Source organism: Tiliqua scincoides, chromosome 1, assembly GCF_035046505.1.
Source record: "Tiliqua scincoides isolate rTilSci1 chromosome 1, rTilSci1.hap2, whole genome shotgun sequence".
NCBI classification, from domain to species: Eukaryota; Metazoa; Chordata; class Lepidosauria; order Squamata; family Scincidae; genus Tiliqua; species Tiliqua scincoides.
Window position 1 is genome coordinate 97723203 of NC_089821.1, and position 17944 is coordinate 97741146.

Genomic DNA, 17944 nt, shown 5'->3' on the forward strand with positions numbered 1-17944 from the left:
AAGGAGCTGGTGTCAATGGAGAATTAGGCACCAGCCTTGGTTTCCCTTTGGAAACAAAAGTTCTCAAGACTTTGCAGCTCAAGGCAATGCAAAATACCTCAAGAAGAGACAGTGTCCCAATGAGAATTCACCTGTCCTGCAGAATTTGCCTTCAGCTGCAGAACCAAACGTGTATTGAATAATGTAAGTTCACACATGTTTCAGCTGGAGATCCTGAATGTTGGATTGGCATGTGTGGGTGCTGCTCACCTTGGGCAAAGATCTCACAAATTAAATGTACATGCACACTCACACATGTACATGGTTATGAAAGATGCTGTAAGGCAAGGGGGAAACAGCACGGCTGGGGTGGGAGGTATGTGGATGCTTCAAATCAACATGCCTTTTTTGGCACCCTTTTGAAGCTTTGCTTTTTTTGGACACTTTGTTCTGCTGCCACCCTCTTTTTCTTTCCCCAAGAGGAATAGTGCCAAACTGGGAACATAGAAAATTTTTGTGTAAGTCCCCTCCATCTGTAAGTGTGGGTGTGAAGCAGACCAACTCCTGAACTGCTTCACTAACATGAGCAGAAGAGGTACTGTCAGAGACTGGGATGGAAAGCTCAGAATATTTTTAGGTAATCAAAGACTTGGAAGAGAGCCCCTTCCTAGGAAGAGAAGAAAGGTTGGTTGGCAACCTTCAGTCTCGAAAGACTATGGTATAAGCCTACAGCACCCGGTATTCCCAGGTGGTCTCCCATCCAAGTACTTACCAGGCCTGACCTTGCTTAGCTTCCGAGATCAGATGAGATCGGGCATGTGCAGGGTAACAGTTGCTGCATAAGGTTATGCTGCATTATGCCATAATTATGGACATGACAACAGTTGCCGGCAGACCAGTCATCTCCTTCTGCCTTCTTCCCATTGCAGGTTTGAACATTTTGAACTCATGGTGGTCTATACTGGGCCATGCTGCAGATTTGAAAATGTTGTCTTCTCGGCAAAGAATATCGCCAGGACTGAAAACCAAATGATAGTGGGTACTCAGGTGAGGCAAGGGCACATTGTCCAGGTGACGCACCCCTGCATATTGTCCAAAGACTCATCCAATATCAGCCCACCTTTCAATACACATTCCTGCCTTCCTGGTAGTTAATTATTCTTTCCTTGGATGACTAGGTCCCATATGGTTTTTTAATCAATAATGCAACATTCATAGATTTCTCAGCACTGTCATTCTGCAAGAAAAAAGGATTCTCTTTCTTAATAGGTACTTTGTCTCTTTTAGAAGATCTAAATGTAGGGAATGCCCATCTTTCTGTGTTTTACAGGGAATCTCATGCCCATCTTATAAGCTTTCCAAAGGCAAGAAAAATTAACTTTTCCCCACATTAAGGAAACCCTTCCATCCTGGCCAGTTGCAGAATGGCTAATTTGCAGACTGTCTAGTAATAAGTCATTGAATGATATACTGTTGACTGATACATTGAGTGCTTTGTGTACATGTGTGAACTGGTTCTTGATCAAGATTTAACTATATGCACCAATGGATATTGCAACAATACCTTGCACTTTCATCTGGTTAGGAACTAGAACATTAATGAAAGTTAAAAATGGATGAATGTCAAAGCGTAGCCGTATTTAGCTTGTGTTTTGGCCGAATTCCTCTTCTAAACTTGGCCTAGAGAACTTACGCCCTCTTTAAGCTAATTAGTCCTCCTGGCTCAAGCACAGCTAGCTCTAGTGGCATATAAACCTACTGCTGAACCCCAGCACCAGTGGGAAGATGACATGTCTGCGGCTTGGCTGTAGGGTTGCAGGGTCCCAGTTCTCCAAGCAACAGCTCTTCTAGGTACAGCAGCACTACCTTAGCTCTCCACCACTCAGCAGTCTCTGCTTGGTTAGTCAACTAGTCCGTGAGTCAACCCACCAGTTTGTTTTCCGTCCGTCTGTCCGTCCACCCGCCCGCCCGCCTGCCCACCCATGCATCTACTACCCACAAACTCTCACTACTCTGGGTGCTGCTTTTATCCCTGTAATGACCTGACTGCAGCTGTGCAGCACACCCATTGCTAACACAGGCCTACAAAATTGAGGGTCAGAAAAGTTTTTCCCAAACTTTATGGTGGTTTGATATGAATTTGGGGTGCCGATTCAAAAAATGGCATCCGTTTTGCCCTATCACGTCTCGTTTGGGAGACACGGCATAGCCTCTTTAGTGAATGGTTCAGGCAGCTTTCTCATGAGGAAGCCATGGTGTAGGCTTCCTCATGAGGAAGCTGCTTGAACCATTCACTAAAGAGGCTATGCCGTGTCTCCAAAACGAGACGTGATAGGGCAAAACGGATGCCATTTTTTGAATCGGCACCCCAAATATACCCAGGAATTGGTGTAACGTTTAAGGAAGCAAAATGTGTGTTGGCCTGTGTCATTAGAGCCCTGGGGCTAACCCTGGCTTAGGTTTCCTGGCTGATCTTGAGCAAGGAGCCACTGTTAGCACCACACTATCTTCTCAAGAATCTTCCGCAATTCCAATACAGCTTGCAAATATATATTGGCTGGCGAAAAACAAAAATAATGCATGCAAATGAATGCAGAACCTAAATAAACAGAAACAGAAGGAAAATAAGCATAAGAGCACTGGTGAACATTGTGGGAGGTTGGATGAAATCAAATGAAAGAGGAAAGCACATGGACAAAAGTTGAAATGAGAATGGCTGAAAGAGCAAGGCGCCGAAAGTCAAGTGGATGAAAGTCAAGGTATTGCTGTACTAAGAACAATACCTCAGGCTGAAGTCATTCTCCTCTACAACTTTACAACCAAACAAGTCAAAGGTAAGGAGAGAGGTAATACAGGACTGCCACATTGTATTTTAAGGTTCTTTCAAAATACTTGCAAACAGCAGAGGAATCTCCTCCTTAACTACTACAATTAACACAAGGGTCCTCTAATTAAACAATTAATTATAGTTCTACTGCACCTTTCTCTTTAAAAAAAAGACTGAGGGTGGATTACATAAAGGTTTCCTGCATTGTACTGATTGGGAGGGAATGGGTTGACATTCAAGGTAGGTTGATGTGATATTTTGTACAGGGATGTTTGTATGGCTATCCCAGCATGAAACACGGGCAGATGAATCAGTTGTGAAGGCAGCATTCATATATTATTAGGCACATAATACCTTAAAACTCTTAGAAGTAGCATACCCATTCTTTCCTAACCCATAATATCATGTGTGGGTAGGAAGCAAACCAGTTAAGAAACATACTGAGAAAGGTTAAGAAGGAGCTTGTTACTCTCCGCTAGCTATTTGTACCATCTTCTCTCACACTGAGAACCACTGATTTTGAGGATTGTTTAGCTTCATTTAGTCAGAGACTCTGCCAGACACTTGCCTGAGACTGAGCTATGTCTAGAACAGAGAGAATTGTTTGCCATATGGATACGAGTCTTAATTATAAGAACAGTTCAACGTTTCTGAGGCGGTGGTGGAGTTGCCTTTTGTTGTTTTGAGAGAAGTTTGGACAGGCATCAAATGGAAATTTTTGAGGCACAAGAGATGAAGACAAGTGGCAGTGAGTTTTAGTAGATGGCCCAGTGCATTCCCTCCAAATTCCGATTTTCATGTGTACACCCAGTGCTTCTTAATGTTATGATTTGGTGAGTCACAGCTTCACATGTGAACTGTCTTGGTTGTAAAACATTGCAGAGATGTGAGATGATATGAAAGCTTTGCTGTTGTGTATCATCATGATGGTTGTTCTACTGTACATGTGCAAGTCATCGATGTTGCAAACATGGCTAGATTACGTGTGTGTGAATTTACCCAAATGGGAAGACTTTACTAGTCAATATTTCACTTAAACATATTGTAATATGAGGAGTGTAGAACAGAATATCATCTATAATTTCCATATTCCACCATACCTTGTGTGTGTGTGTGTGTGTGTGTGTGTGTGTGTGTGTGTGTGAGAGAGAGAGAGAGAGAGAGAGAGAGAGAGAGAGAGAGACTCTGGCCACCACCGGAGGCAATTATTGCTAATTCCAGGATGCGGCACCAAAATGTTATTTGTGGCTGGCAAATCAGCTGCTGTTTTGTGGAATACTCCAGGGTAAATCATGAGGAGGAATGTGTTAACAGTGACTGGCACGACTGTTGCCTTGTTATTGGGTTCAGCATAAAATTTAGTAGTAAATAGCAATGCTAAATTCATAAAATTCAGTGGTAATGCAGTCAGCATTACCTGACTACACAATATTTTCCACCCAATGGAACACCAAATCCTTTATGGAATAATGAGCTAGGAACTGTGCCAGCCTCCAACTAGTAATTCTCTTACGCTCATTTCCCCCGTTGCATGCAAGCTATGGAAATATCCAAAATACCATAAGGTGAAAAAAAATTTCCTTCATCGCCACCTTGCAATCTGATAAATATAATACCATTGTTAACAGTAACTGGTCTGCAGTAATGGCCTAGTTCCAAAATTGTATGTAAGTTTTTGCAGGCAAATAAAGTAAGTTTCCTTCGTCTTATGAAAATTCGCATTTCAATGACAAGAAGCATGACAAAACACAGAATTAAGCACCAACAAAAATCTGACAAGCCAAAGCAATGTGAAAGAATTTATCTTGGAGATATGAAGAAAGGAGCAGCCCGACTTAGCAACTGTTACCCTGCACATGCCTGATCTTGTCTGATCTCGGAAGCTAAGCAGGGTCAGGCCTGGTTAGTACTTGGATGGGAGACCGCCTGGGAATACTGGGTGCTATAGGCTTATACCATAGTCTTTCGAGACTGAAGATTGCCAACCATTTACAATGGGGGAGTCACAACAGTAATGCAGCAGTCACTGAATTAGTGCAGTGTCTTAAGACTGCTTTCGTGGCCCAGCCCTGCTGACCTGGGAGCCCACAGTCAAAGTGGTCTTCCCAAAGGCATGGATGGTGGAAATGATGTCGTTAAACAGATTCCTATTTTAAACAGCCACACAGGCCAGCTACATAGTTCATGACCCCATTGTATTCTGGAATGGCATGCATCATGCAGGGCTGCCAGTACATCCTGCGCACTGATTGGGAACCAGGTCGGCTGGGAGAGGTAAGAAATGAAAAATGTTATTTGCTTTCCTGGTTGGAGGGACTCCTCAGATCTGTTCCAGTTCTGTAGCTGGCACAGCTCTGAGCAGCCTGCTGTGGACATGTTCAGGCCAGGAGGTTGGAATACTGCAGATGCTGGTGCCGTATCTATCCTGTCAAGCCCCCAATCCACCCCCAATCCTGGCCATTCCACTGATATAAAATGGAAGCTCTTACAATGGATGGGGTGCCAAATGGATTTTTTTTAAACACACACACCCTTACTTGCAAGACCAGCTTTAAGCCTATTGGACCAATTGCTACCAATTGGGCCCTGCACCAAAGGGAGGGGTGTGCTAGGGTAAAAATAAAAAACAAAATTAATATTATATAGATTCTCAGATTAATTAATATTTTTAATATCTCAGATTAAAATTAATATTTTTTTACTAAGTCATTTCACAATCACTAAAACAAGTGATTTACTTTTCAAAGGTAATCTACACATTTGTTCACTTGTAGGCTTACACATAGGCAATTTTATATCAAAATGGGCTTAGGTCCATTTGGTCTTTTAACTCACATGCACTTTTTTAAGCGCACGTTTTGATTGCTTTCCATTCTACCATAGAGAAATAAAGTCTATAATAAATTTTATCTGTTTTGCTAAGATTCTACAGATCTTGGCTGTGAACTTGGGGGCCTGCAAAAGAAGTTTCCAATTGGACACCGCAGATGGGATTCGGCCCTGGCTGGCCCTGCTTACGTGTATTTTGGAAGCACCTATCATGCTCTGATGTTCCAATGCAGTTATTGCCACATGATTTGCTAAACCTGCCTACTGTCTTTTTCAAATCTGCTGGTCCTCTTTATCCTGGACAGCAATGAAATCCAGTTGCAGAGCAAATAAGAAAAGTTCATTACTGAACCTAAGTTTTTAGATCTGATGTTTGCAAAGGATTTAGGAACTAAATTTCAAAATGTACATTTTAATGTAAAAAAAAAAAATTACATGGTATTTTTTATACCACTCTTCCAAGAAGCTTAGGGCAGCAGACATGGTCCTCTCTCCATTTTCATTCACATCTTCACAACAACACTGTGAGGTGGGTTAGGAAGAGAGCAGATGATTGGCACAAGATTACTCAGTAAACTTTATGGCTGAGTGAGTGGGGATGTGACCTTGGGTCTTCACAGTTCTATTTCAACACTCTGCCCACTACACCACACTGGCACGTGTTTAATATCTTTTTTTTAAAAAAATTTGAATCTTTAGTGCTAAAAATGATGAGTAAGATGCAGCTTGTTTGCATTTGGATACCTTTTGCACATACTGTAGACATATAACATAGAGCTGAAAAATACTGGAGATGCACTGATAAGCGTGCATTAACAGGCTAAATGTTCCATAAATGCAGTATTTAGGAGCCCACATTTGCACCTTTTATTCTAATTCTGCTGAAATGCTGTTCTAGAGGAACTAATTTAGCATACATGTGATTGACGGTTATATGATGAAATATTTTAAATGAGCAATAAAAGAGTCAATAAGAAGTAATGTCCAAATTAGAAACTGACTGAATTATTAGCAATAAATAATTTCTTTCTTCCAATTCACATTTTTCCATCCTGGAGAACAAGGGCACGTAGTCATCATCTTATCCATTAGTTATTTTTAAAAATTAAATATTGTGACTTACTTTGTTTTTACTCTACAATTTAGCATGGCAATTGCAACTCTAGAGAATGGCTTTTATAAACAGCAGGGTTGATACTTGAGATAAAAACATTCTAATGCCTGAGTGGGGCCTGGTAGAAGAGGTCTCTGCCTCAAATAGTGGATTTGAGGTGGGGATGCAAGCCAGAATAGAGGTTGGCCATTTTATTTGGGGTGGGGGGCAGGGGCAGAGCCAAACATTTTTGGCAGGTTTGGCAATGGAGTCTGGTGCAAAATGTGTGCAATGAGACCCTGTTCACAAGATACAGTTTTCCTGCATCTGTGTGACAATCAGCCCAATCCTGTGCTCCCCCCGCCAATGTAGATGCACCAAAAGGGCTCCCACCGCATCCTGTGGGGGGGGGCAGTCCTAAAGGTCACTCTGGATGAGGGAACATTTGTTTCCTACGGGCTGCATAACATGTATTTCACCAGAAATGGTGGGAACACTTTGGTGGGAAAGTAGGTAGGCAGGGAGGTGGCAGGAGGTGCAATTTTCTGCTGTTTTCCCCTTCCTTGTTGTTCTTGTGTGGTTCCTCCTAACTACGCCAGCTCTGTTATCAGTGTTGCGTTCTTCTGGCATCAGAGATGTGTCCATTCTCTGAAGGTGGGTTAGGATATGGTATCTGTCAATGCCTCCTTGTCCCTCCCACACCCCTCCTACTGTGTCCCTCCCATGTCACGCTGCCATCTCCCTGTTTTGGCCTCTTTGCCAGTGGAGTTGCACTGGCATCTGAGTGATGTTCAGGCTGTGTCAGTGCAGCATTTTTCTGGTATTGCACTAGCATCCCTGGTGCAACCGCTGGCAAGCAGGCATCTACAGGCATGGTAGTGTAAGTGCACCAGCATACATGGAGATAAACTGGCATATCTCAAGGATAGGATTGGGACGTCAGTATTATATGTTCTCTATAATATATGTATGCTGGCTGATTGGTGGAGAATCAGAGTAGGGGGAAATGGCTTCATATCTGGATTGTGCAAATCAGAAGCACCAAGACATTGAAATCCCTGAAATGAGAACTTTCTTGATTCAGAATACAGGAACACAAGAAAAAAATGGCAATGGTACTATTATGTGCAAAGATGTATATAAACCTTTGCACAAATGCTGGGCACGCTTAGCACGGTGAAATAGGCCTTTGCATGTGGAGGTAATTCTCTGAATGTGACTTAATTTCCCTCACGCAAGGTTCTTGCATGATCTGCTTTTGTAAGGACAGTACCTCGTTCATGGGCACAAGCCCATTTCCACATGCAGAAAAGTATCTTGGGAATTCACTTCCATATTTTTTTTAATGTAAGAGAAAATAAAACAAATGCAGACAAACATACACAAAATATGTATTCTGAGGAATTAAAATCCTTGATGTTTTGTGCGTTTAAAAAAAATAGGCAAGATCTACAGCATCTGAACCATTCGGAGAGCAAATGTATTTTTTTTTAATGTATGTTCTGACTTCCTTTTTCCTTAAATAGATAAATGGAAGTCCTTAAAAGAGAAAGCTTTTCTGTAGAATCCATTACGGAGCTGACAGGGCCTTATAAGCCAGGCCTACCCTGCTGCTTGGGGGAGCTTTATAACTGATTGTTTTAAAACCAAAGTGACACCAGAAGGGGTCAAGTAAATAAATATGCATGCCTCACCAGTTCAAAATAATAAAATTCCAATGTGTGCAAGCCTGCTTGTTGAACATATGTTTGAGGCACGGCTAAGCCATCTGGCTCAATGTCAAGCATTTACACCAACTGCAGTCTTACACTACCTGACAGCAGAAAAGCTTTATTCCCTTGGTGTTTGGGCACAAATGGAGAAATATTATTGAAATGATTATCTGCATCAAGACTCAGATTTGGTTTGACATTTAGCTGGCTCTGTTTAATCCAAAGGGTTGTCTGAATGAATAAAGAGAAGGGTTCCTCCAGAAGAGGCTGCCAGCGGCGGGGGGCAGGGAGGGGAGAGAGCCAAATGATTAATGAGACTGAAGGACTGGGTGGACCCTGCCCACCTCTACCCAGACCTCAGTGCCAAGAACTGCATATAAAATTAGGCGGATGCTTTCCGCGCCTTGTCAGGGAGAGTCTCCGCCACCTCCGGGGCCTCTTTTATTGGGCCTGGAGGAAACAAAGGGAAAAGGAAGCCCTCCATTCTCCAGCACACACACACACACAGCACTCATAAATAGGAAAAGAGACATCTCGGGTACACTTAAGCTATCATTGCATCACACAGCAAGAGACAGAACAGCCACCCAGAGTGCAACAGAGCAGGGTCTGGGATGTGTTCTGTTGACTCCTTAGACCAGTGTTTCTCAAACTGTGGGTCGGGACCCACTAGGTGGGTCGTGAACCAATTTCAGGTGGGTCCCCATTCATTTCAATATTTTATTTTTAATATATTAGCCTTGATGCTCCTATGGTATGCGACTGCATATGGGGAAATGTTACAGGCCTGTGCTTTTAACAAACTACTATATATATATTCTTTTAACAGTGATAGTAAATGGGACTTACTCCTGGGTAAGTCTGGGTAGAATCGCAGCCTAGATTGTTACAAATGTTCCTGCTCGATGATGTCACTTCCAATCACGACATCACTTCTGGTGGGTGCTGACAGATTCTAAAAGGTGGGTCCCGGTGCTAAATGTGAGAGAATCACTGCCTTAGATGAAGTGAAGAATCCAAATGAAGCAAAGAACACAGGTGCATGCCTGAGCATGCAGGGCACAAACCAACCCCAAGAAATGACTTTCTGCATGTCTTTTTTTAAGCAGTCATATATGGAGTTTAATGCCCACAAGAGCATCCTCATTGAGTTTAAGCAGTTGTGGTAACTTCCGACATGAACGGGAATGTTTGCACAGAATCTCCACAGAAGCAAGTGCAGGAGGAACTGGATGTCGGGAGGATGAAGAGCTTCATGTGTGTGCTGGAAAGCATGTCAGACTCTGAATCACATACATAACGAGGTCACAGTTTTGCGGTAGCTCCAGTCCTTCCTGGATTCAAGAAGGTGGTATTGAGGGACCTGCTGGATGCCACAGCATTTGGCTTATGGTGTCTGGAAGAGTTCTGTTTTGTGCCCCGTGCTGTCAATATCTACATGAAACTGCTAGGAGAAACTGCTAGGGTTTGGGGTAGGGTGGCACCAGTATGTAAATGATATGCAGCTCGGTGTCTCCATTCAGTTTGGAGCAGTAGAGATCCTTAATCTTGAATCAGGGATGGACTGGATGAGGGCAAACAAGTTGAAATTAAGTCCAGACAAAACAGAGGAAACCTACAACCCAGGATTGGATTGTCAGCCTGATCTGGACAGGGATGTACTCTTATTGAAGGATCAGGTCCATAGTTTGGGATGCTGTTGGACCCAGCATTGCTCATGGAGACAGTGGCTATGAGTATGGAGTGCTTTTGACTAGTGTGTGCCAACCCGGTCCTTTCTTGGATCTGTCAGACTGTGGTTATCCAGGTGCTAGTTAAATTGAGCCACTCAGTTTCAGCCACTTTGGTGCCCTTTGGTGGGAAAGATGGGAAACAAACAAGCAAGCAAGCAAACAAAACCTCTTATTACAGTGCTCTACAGTGTTCCCTGCATGAGTGACATCTATTCTAACCAATGGGAGCACTGCATTCTGAGCCAGTTAGCTTCCATTTTTTGTCTATTAGATTAATGATCCACCTACCCAGGTCCACTTGGACTTGCACCAGCAAAGTAGCCAGCGCAGAACTGAGTAGACCCATCAGTGCAGTAGAGGGCTGCCCCGTGGCAAGGGAACAAATTTTTCCTTACCTTGAGGAGAGGTATTTGGCTTATGGTATCTGGAAGAGTTCTATTTTGTGCCCCATGCTGTCAATATCTACATGAAACTGCTAGGAGAAACTGCTAGGGTTTGGGGTAGGGTGTCACCAGTATGTAAATGATATGCAGCTCGGTGTCTCCATTCAGTTTGGAGCAGGATCCAAAGCTCCCCCACAAGATGCAACATGTGCCCCTTTAGAGCGTCTGCATCAGCGGTGGTGTGTGTGTGTGTGGACATCATCAGGGTTGGATGATCAGTCTGTTTCAGTGCAATCCAAATGCACAGCCATACCTGCTCTGGCTCAGAGTTTCACAAACATGCCTTAAAGAACGTTTGCAACTGCTTGTGAGCTGGCAGTGATGGCTCAAAGACCTGCGCCAGCCCGCTGGTGCTGCATACAGCAGCAGCACAAGACAGAGCAAGGACTTGGGGAGAGTAATGGTAGGTGGTATTTCTGGGTGGGTTGAAGGTAAAATGGGGCTGATCAGGCTCAGAAGGGGGCGAGATTGTGGAAGCCTCCTCTGCCGTACCCTAACCCCCTTTCCGGCCGTCCCAGCATTACACCAGGCTTCCTGGATTTGCGCCAGCTAAATAGCTGGCATGGATCCAAGAAGCCGCTTAGGTTAGGCTGGGGCTTAACACAGAGTAAGGGGAAAAATATTCCCTTATCCCAAGGAGTCCTCCAGCCACCTCCTATCCTGCACTGGATGAGGTTAGTTTTGGGCTGTTAATGTTTTATCATTATTGATGGGTTTTTAAAAAAATCTATTGTGAACTTGCTTGGGTGTCTCCTTGTGGGATGAAAAAGGTGGAATACAAATATTTTGAAAGAAATAATATGAAGGAATAATGCTTGACTTCAGTGCCAGGTTGATATCCTGGCTTGATCACAAATGGTGCTAAGAACAAGATAGGATTTGCTGGGTTTGGAGGCTATGGCAAACCCCAGTTTGATTTAAACCTGGACAGTTACACATTTCCTCCCATTGCTCACCATGGGGAAAGGAAAGCACGGAAGTTTAAGGCTCATCACTGTAATACTTAAACCATAGTTTAATCATGATTTAGCATGAGGTCTGAACTCAGCCAACGTGTTGCACAAGTTAAGGGAAAATAGAACAGTATTCAAGCTCACTGGAAGGAAAAAGTCAGAGTTTAATCTAACAAAGATCACTTACCCAGACAAATTTCAAACAGTACTTATAAATGAAATCACTTTAGTTCAAGGCACATTTTAGTTCAAGGCAAACACTTCTGCATAATGTAAACTAATGTCACAGCAGCTCATGGAAGAAAAAAAAAAACTACGTTAAAAAATGCAACCCTGATTGTTGATTTGGATTTGAAATTAATTTGGTGATTTGGATTTAATATGAATGTTAGACATGATTTCCTCTTCACTCTTACTTTTAATTAACTTTTTAATTGAGATTTAAATGAGTTCTAATGAACACAATTGGTAGCCTAATTGATTTGCTGCCACAGACTAGTGAGTGATCAGTATGCAGCCAGCATTTTAATATACTATTCCGCATGTCAAACAGTTTACGGGTTAATTTTTTGGCAGAGGTCGGCGAATGTGTTCTAAAAACAGCGATTTGCTTTTTGATAGCAAGCAACCTCTTTTTATGGATACGTTGTGGTTTGAAAATTCCATTATTCTCTGCTTTGTCCTTTTAACACCTGTAGCACTGTGCCAAAGACACTGTGAAGGTTGCAAAAATAAATGAATTCCTAGTGTGCAAGGATAGCGTGCAAACACTAAAAGGTGCATTATGTAAAAGCACTAAAATAATTAGATATTTATAATGCTTAATTTATAACTACTCATTGGATTTCCCCCTTAAAGGGAATGATTAAATGAATCTCTGAGAAATTATATTCTTTTATCACGTTAAGAACAATGAACAGATGAGAAAATATATTATGACATAGTTAAACACAAGGCTATAATTTCTAAACTGCATAAATTACATGTTTTCCCCTATTATGATCCAGACAGACAAAATGAACATTTTTTGAAAGAAAATGACCAACGCATGATTAATTGCAAGCTCGCAGATTTTGCAGCTTCAAGAGTAAATCAACTGCTAAGAAGTGCTAACTTGCTAAAATATAAACTAATTTTAGTCTCTGGATATTAAAATATAATCCATCTTCTTCCTCCATTGGGAAAGCTAATTAGAAATTGTGACTGGCATAAGGAGAAGAAGCTGAGAACGCCGGGATTAAGTTCACTTGCAAAAAAAATCTGAACTCAAGAAAAACTGGCCAGCTCTTTCCGCATTTCACTTGGCACTAAATTGTGAAAAAAAGCCTATACTAATTATGTGTCTGCATGTAGAGAGGGAGGTTGTTCCAGATACAGTACAACAGAACATCCAGAGGTCACTGGCTGAAATCCAGTCGTGACCTATCCCAATGCTGGGATGGCTTTTGGAATGACTTCCCACAGATACACCATCATCAAGACCTCTGTGTAGATCAGGTCATCCATGTATCCTCCAAAAAAATCCAGGAACCCTGAGCACACAATGGTTAGGCATTTCTTATGATTGCATCTCTTATGGAGATAAATGATGGTATAAATCACTATGTGATCTGTGCACTTGTGCCTGTATATGTGTGATTGTGTACCTTACCTATAGTGCAAAAACAACAAAGGCAGAGAATATATGCCCCCTCCCTGCACTAACAGGCCAATCCTAACTAACTTTCCAGCGCTAATGCCAATGGGGAACACACTGTATTCTGCACTCATGGAGGCTTCCTCAAGGTAAGGGAATGTTTGTTCCCTTGCCTTGGATCTGCACTGCTGTTGCATCAGCACTGGAAAGTTGGTTAGGATTGGGCTGTAAGTCTAACGGCTTCCTTCATTTCATCATACTTCCTATTTTACGTGCCTTTTGTTATGGGGCAACAGGTTACGGTTGCTTTAGCCCATGCACCACTGTTCTTCTGCATCTGCTATGGAGTGTACTACCTGCTACCTTCACCCCAAATTTATATTTCAAGATCTCTGAAGTCTGTCTGGGCTGTAGGCACACCACATCAGCGACAAAATAATCTGGAGAGGGCTACTTTGGTTCAAGCACATGAATCCTTAAAACGGGAGTTTTCAAACTCTTGCATGTGGCATTCATTGGCCCAATTAAAATGATACATCTCAGGATGAATCTTCCCTCTAACATTTTTTCATGTTATTTACCTTCTTCTATTATCAAATTGCATGTGGCTTTAAGGGGTGATCCAAGATGTGTCATTCTAGCTTCTAACACCAGTGCAGGACTAGTTACTGAAGGTCCAATCCTATCCAACATTCCAGCACCAATGCAGCCACAGTGCAGCCCCAAGGTAAGGGAACAAATGCTCCCTTACCTTGAGAAGGCCTCCATGACTGCCCCCCAACCTCAGGATGCAGCACACAGCCCTTTGGCACAACTACATCAGAGCTGGAAAGTTAGGTAATATTTGGCCCTCATTCCACACAAGGTCCTCACAAGGAACAGCATGAGAAACCTGACACCTGTGGATCAGATTATTGGTGTTAGGGTGCAAATACAAGGCAGAGGATGTTCAGAACAGAACCCAAGATCTGAATGGTTGAGAAACATTGCCTTAGAGCCCAAACCTATCCAAACCCCACATCAATACAGCTGTACCTCCAGAGTGTGCGCTGCATCAGGAGAGTGGGGAGTCATGCAGGCCTCCGCCTTAGCTGCCTTGATGGGTCTACTTGGACCTGCGCCAGCAATTTTGCTGGCGCAAGACCAAGTGGACCTGAGTAGGTGGATCAAGGCCGGGAAGGAGGCTGCCACTGATAACCACCCCTTTCCATCCTTCAGTACATCCCCATCCTTGCCCTGGTCCTCACCCCATTCCACCCACTCCGTCCCATTCTGTCCACTACATACGCCAACTTACTGACACTGGGGCTCCTACAGAGATCACTGTTGTCTGGCCACCCCTGTTCACAGTTTGTGGCGGCGGCTGTGCTCTAGTATATGTCTACAGTGTGTCGTATTGTGCAATGGCCATAAAGCATGCTGTGCTGCAGGAATGCAATTTCCAGTGACGTGTCACCACCAAAGAATTGGGTCATTAAAATGTTTTGGGCAGCGCAATCCTAACTTGCGCTGGAACAGGCAGGCCAGCAGGCCTGTGCTGTATCCAGCGCAAGTTTGAGGCTGTCTGAGGCTTAGTTAGAGGCAAGGGGAAACTTTTCCCCTTACCCCAAGGAGAGTCATAGCGGCCCCAATGGGTCTACTTGGATTTGTGCCACCCGACGAGGTGGCGCAGAACAGAGCAGCCAGGCAGCAAACATCAGTTGACATGATTACTGATATTATCAGTAGACAAGAAATATGGAGAGCAAAATTTTTCTTCCCTTGATCCTTCCCATTTGTTTTGGTGCTGGTCATTTTTTCTTGCTTGTCAGTGTCAGTAGTCTATACTATAAGTAATTCAATTCAACTTCAGAAGATTCTGGTGAGTAGTTATCAGAATTGCCATTGATTTCGATGGAAAGTATATTGGATTTATATAGGGGGAAATATCTCTTCCATTCTCAGAGCTGAATGAGAATGAGTACGAGTATCCTTTATCACAATGCAGTATCCTTTATCACTAGGCAGGGTTTCGTTCTCCAGTGCAAAAGTGGTGCACACATTAACTCCTTTCTCAAATGACGAGAATAATGCCAGTACATGCTGTGAAAAAGAGGCTGTAGATGTGGAATCACAGTGAAAATTAAACACCACCTTTGGCAATTTTGGTCGGACTTACTCATGAGTAAATATGTTCAAGACGAGGGCCATTTGGGTCAACATAAGTACATTGAAACAAAAAGAATGATCCTCAGTTTGAATTTTGCCCCAATCTGCCTTTATGAAGAAGAAAGTATCCCCCCTATGACTTTTTTTGAAAGCAGGAAAAGTCTTTCAATTAACTGTTTTCATTGCATGAACAAAGAATCCACTTAAAAAAAAGTCACAGAACCCTTCAGGATCCCTCAGTGCACTCCTGAACATCCAAGTGGAACAGCGCTGGTGTGTGTCTTTGAAGTGTGGCTTGACTTGTGCTTTTGCCACTGCTGTGTCAGTGAACGCGCGTCACCCCACTGGCCCTAGGCAAGCTATTGGCTTAACACTGGAGGGACAAGCATCAGTGGTTATAATGGTTTTCAAATCCCTGAAAGGAGACAGATTTGCAAAAGGTGTAAAATTAATGCAGAATTTAGTCAAATGCTTTCAAGTGGCACTATGTTATCATCATATCACACACACACACACACACACACACACACACACACACACACACACACAGAGAGAGAGAGAGAGAGAGAGAGAGAGAGAGAGAGAACTGACTTGTGTTGCATATTATCATAAAATAATAAATTAGAAATTTCAGTGGAAGTGAAAATGGTTGCTCCGTCTTTTTCATTTCTTCCCCGCAAAGAGAGCAGCGTTGGCAACATAAAACACCAGGTTGAAGTTCATAATTTGTTTAAATTTGTTCCACTTACGTGGCTTTATACCCTGCTTATGTGAGGTTAAGGGAATGTGATTTTTCAACTTAAAACGTTGTTAACATCCACTTGGTCATTAGTGATATAAATGATACTTAAACCCATTATTGGAATAACTGGATTTAAATGTAAATAAACTGTGTATTAGGACAAAAGAATATCTTCATAATTTGTCACAGTAGCCTCCTTTCAAGACTTAGAAACAAAAAAAGGGTACCATTCAGGCTTGTTTTTCCCCATAAGGAACAGAAATCTTTTTGTCGAAGATTGATAAACCCCATACCCAGCTTAGGTATGTGTAACTGAAACAGATCCAGATTCATTATCTGTCTGCCCCTGTCTTCATATCCCTCCTTGTATGCTATTGTCTCTCCTGTGTTAAATTTAGATTGTATGCTCTCGGGGGGGGGACGGGGACCTGTCTTCTTATACGTTGTAAAACACCATACACATTGATGGCACTATATAAGTAGTAAACAATAACACATTTCTATGACTCCCACCAGCAGTATAACAATAATTCTATCCCCCACCATGCTGAAGCATGCAGCTGCACCATAGAGACACGTGATGCAGGGGAGGGGGGGGAGGTGGACCTGTAGCGGGGAGGTGATCAGGAAGTCTGCTCAAGATGAGGTCAAAAATTTTTCTCTTACCTCTGCACAGGCCCACTGATGTCCTATGGGTCTGCTCAGACCAATGTCAGCTATATCACTGGTGTAACAGAACTGGAGGCGGAGCAGGCTGAAACATGGGGGATAGGATCTGGTGAGCACAACTGCCGCTAGATCCACGCCACACCACAGCCCTATTTCCTCCGCTGTAATGCCTTGTTGCTCTCCCTCTCCACCCACCGCCCAACCCTACCTCCAACTTATTTCCTCTGGTGGTGGCTGGGGACTCTGGTGGCATTTTTGCAGTTTCCAGCCATTCCGGCTAGCAGCCCCATTGCTGTTGCATCTGCAATGCCAACAAAGTGGGCCTTCTGCTGAGGAAACACTAGTTCCCTCAGCAGAAGGTACCCATAGGACTGGGCTGCAAATCAGGTCTACCCACAGAACAAAACAAAAAGCCTGTGCTCTGTCAATTTGTCCTTAGATCTGACGCAAGTGCTTAACTATCTCCAGGTCTAGTACGTGGGATGTTCCATAGGATTTGGTAAAGAGTCAGAGCAAGGCCTACTGTGCTTAGAAATTAGTCGGTGCTTCTTGCCTCCCTTCAGTGCTAAACCATAAATGTTATCATACCTGAGGCCCCAAGTCAATGTTCAGTGGCCAGGATAATTAAAATGTAATCCCAGCTTAGCAATGCCCAGCAGCCCACACTTAAAATGTGTTTAATTCATGGTTCTCTAGCAGCCCAATCCTATCCTTTTCCCTGGTATAGCGTGCACCTGTGCAAAAACAGGCTATGCTGCATGCTGTGGTGGAGGGGATCGGGAGGCTTGGAAGGGGAAAGAAGATATTTTCCTATACCCTCCACAAGCACCTCCACTGCCAATAGGTCTCCTCAGACCTGCACCAGCTCTTTAGGTTGGGCGGGTCCAAGGAAACAAGGGGGGGGGGTGTTGACTTGCTCCCAAGGTGATAGCACCTTGTGAAAATTGCCCACTCTGGAAGCCACCCTCTTCCAGCTCGGACATGTCCCCAGTCCTCCCCACTCTGCTTTGATTCTCCCACCCCCTGCCCTGTTTTGCCCACCCTGCCAACTTACCAGCATTGGCTGGGTCTCTCTTCACCGCCACTCCGTGTGGGGTCCATCTGTGATGGCAGCCTGGAAGCGTTCTGGAAGGCCTTTTTGTGATGCCTTAAAGCATCAATGGCCACTGGAATACTAGCT

General features: G+C 43.3%; 1 pseudogene; it reads right to left on the reverse strand.

Moving 5' to 3' along the window:
* Nucleotides 1-702: 702 nt before the first annotated feature.
* Nucleotides 703-822, reverse strand: LOC136638027 (5S ribosomal RNA; annotated as a pseudogene).
* Nucleotides 823-17944: the final 17122 nt, after the last annotated feature.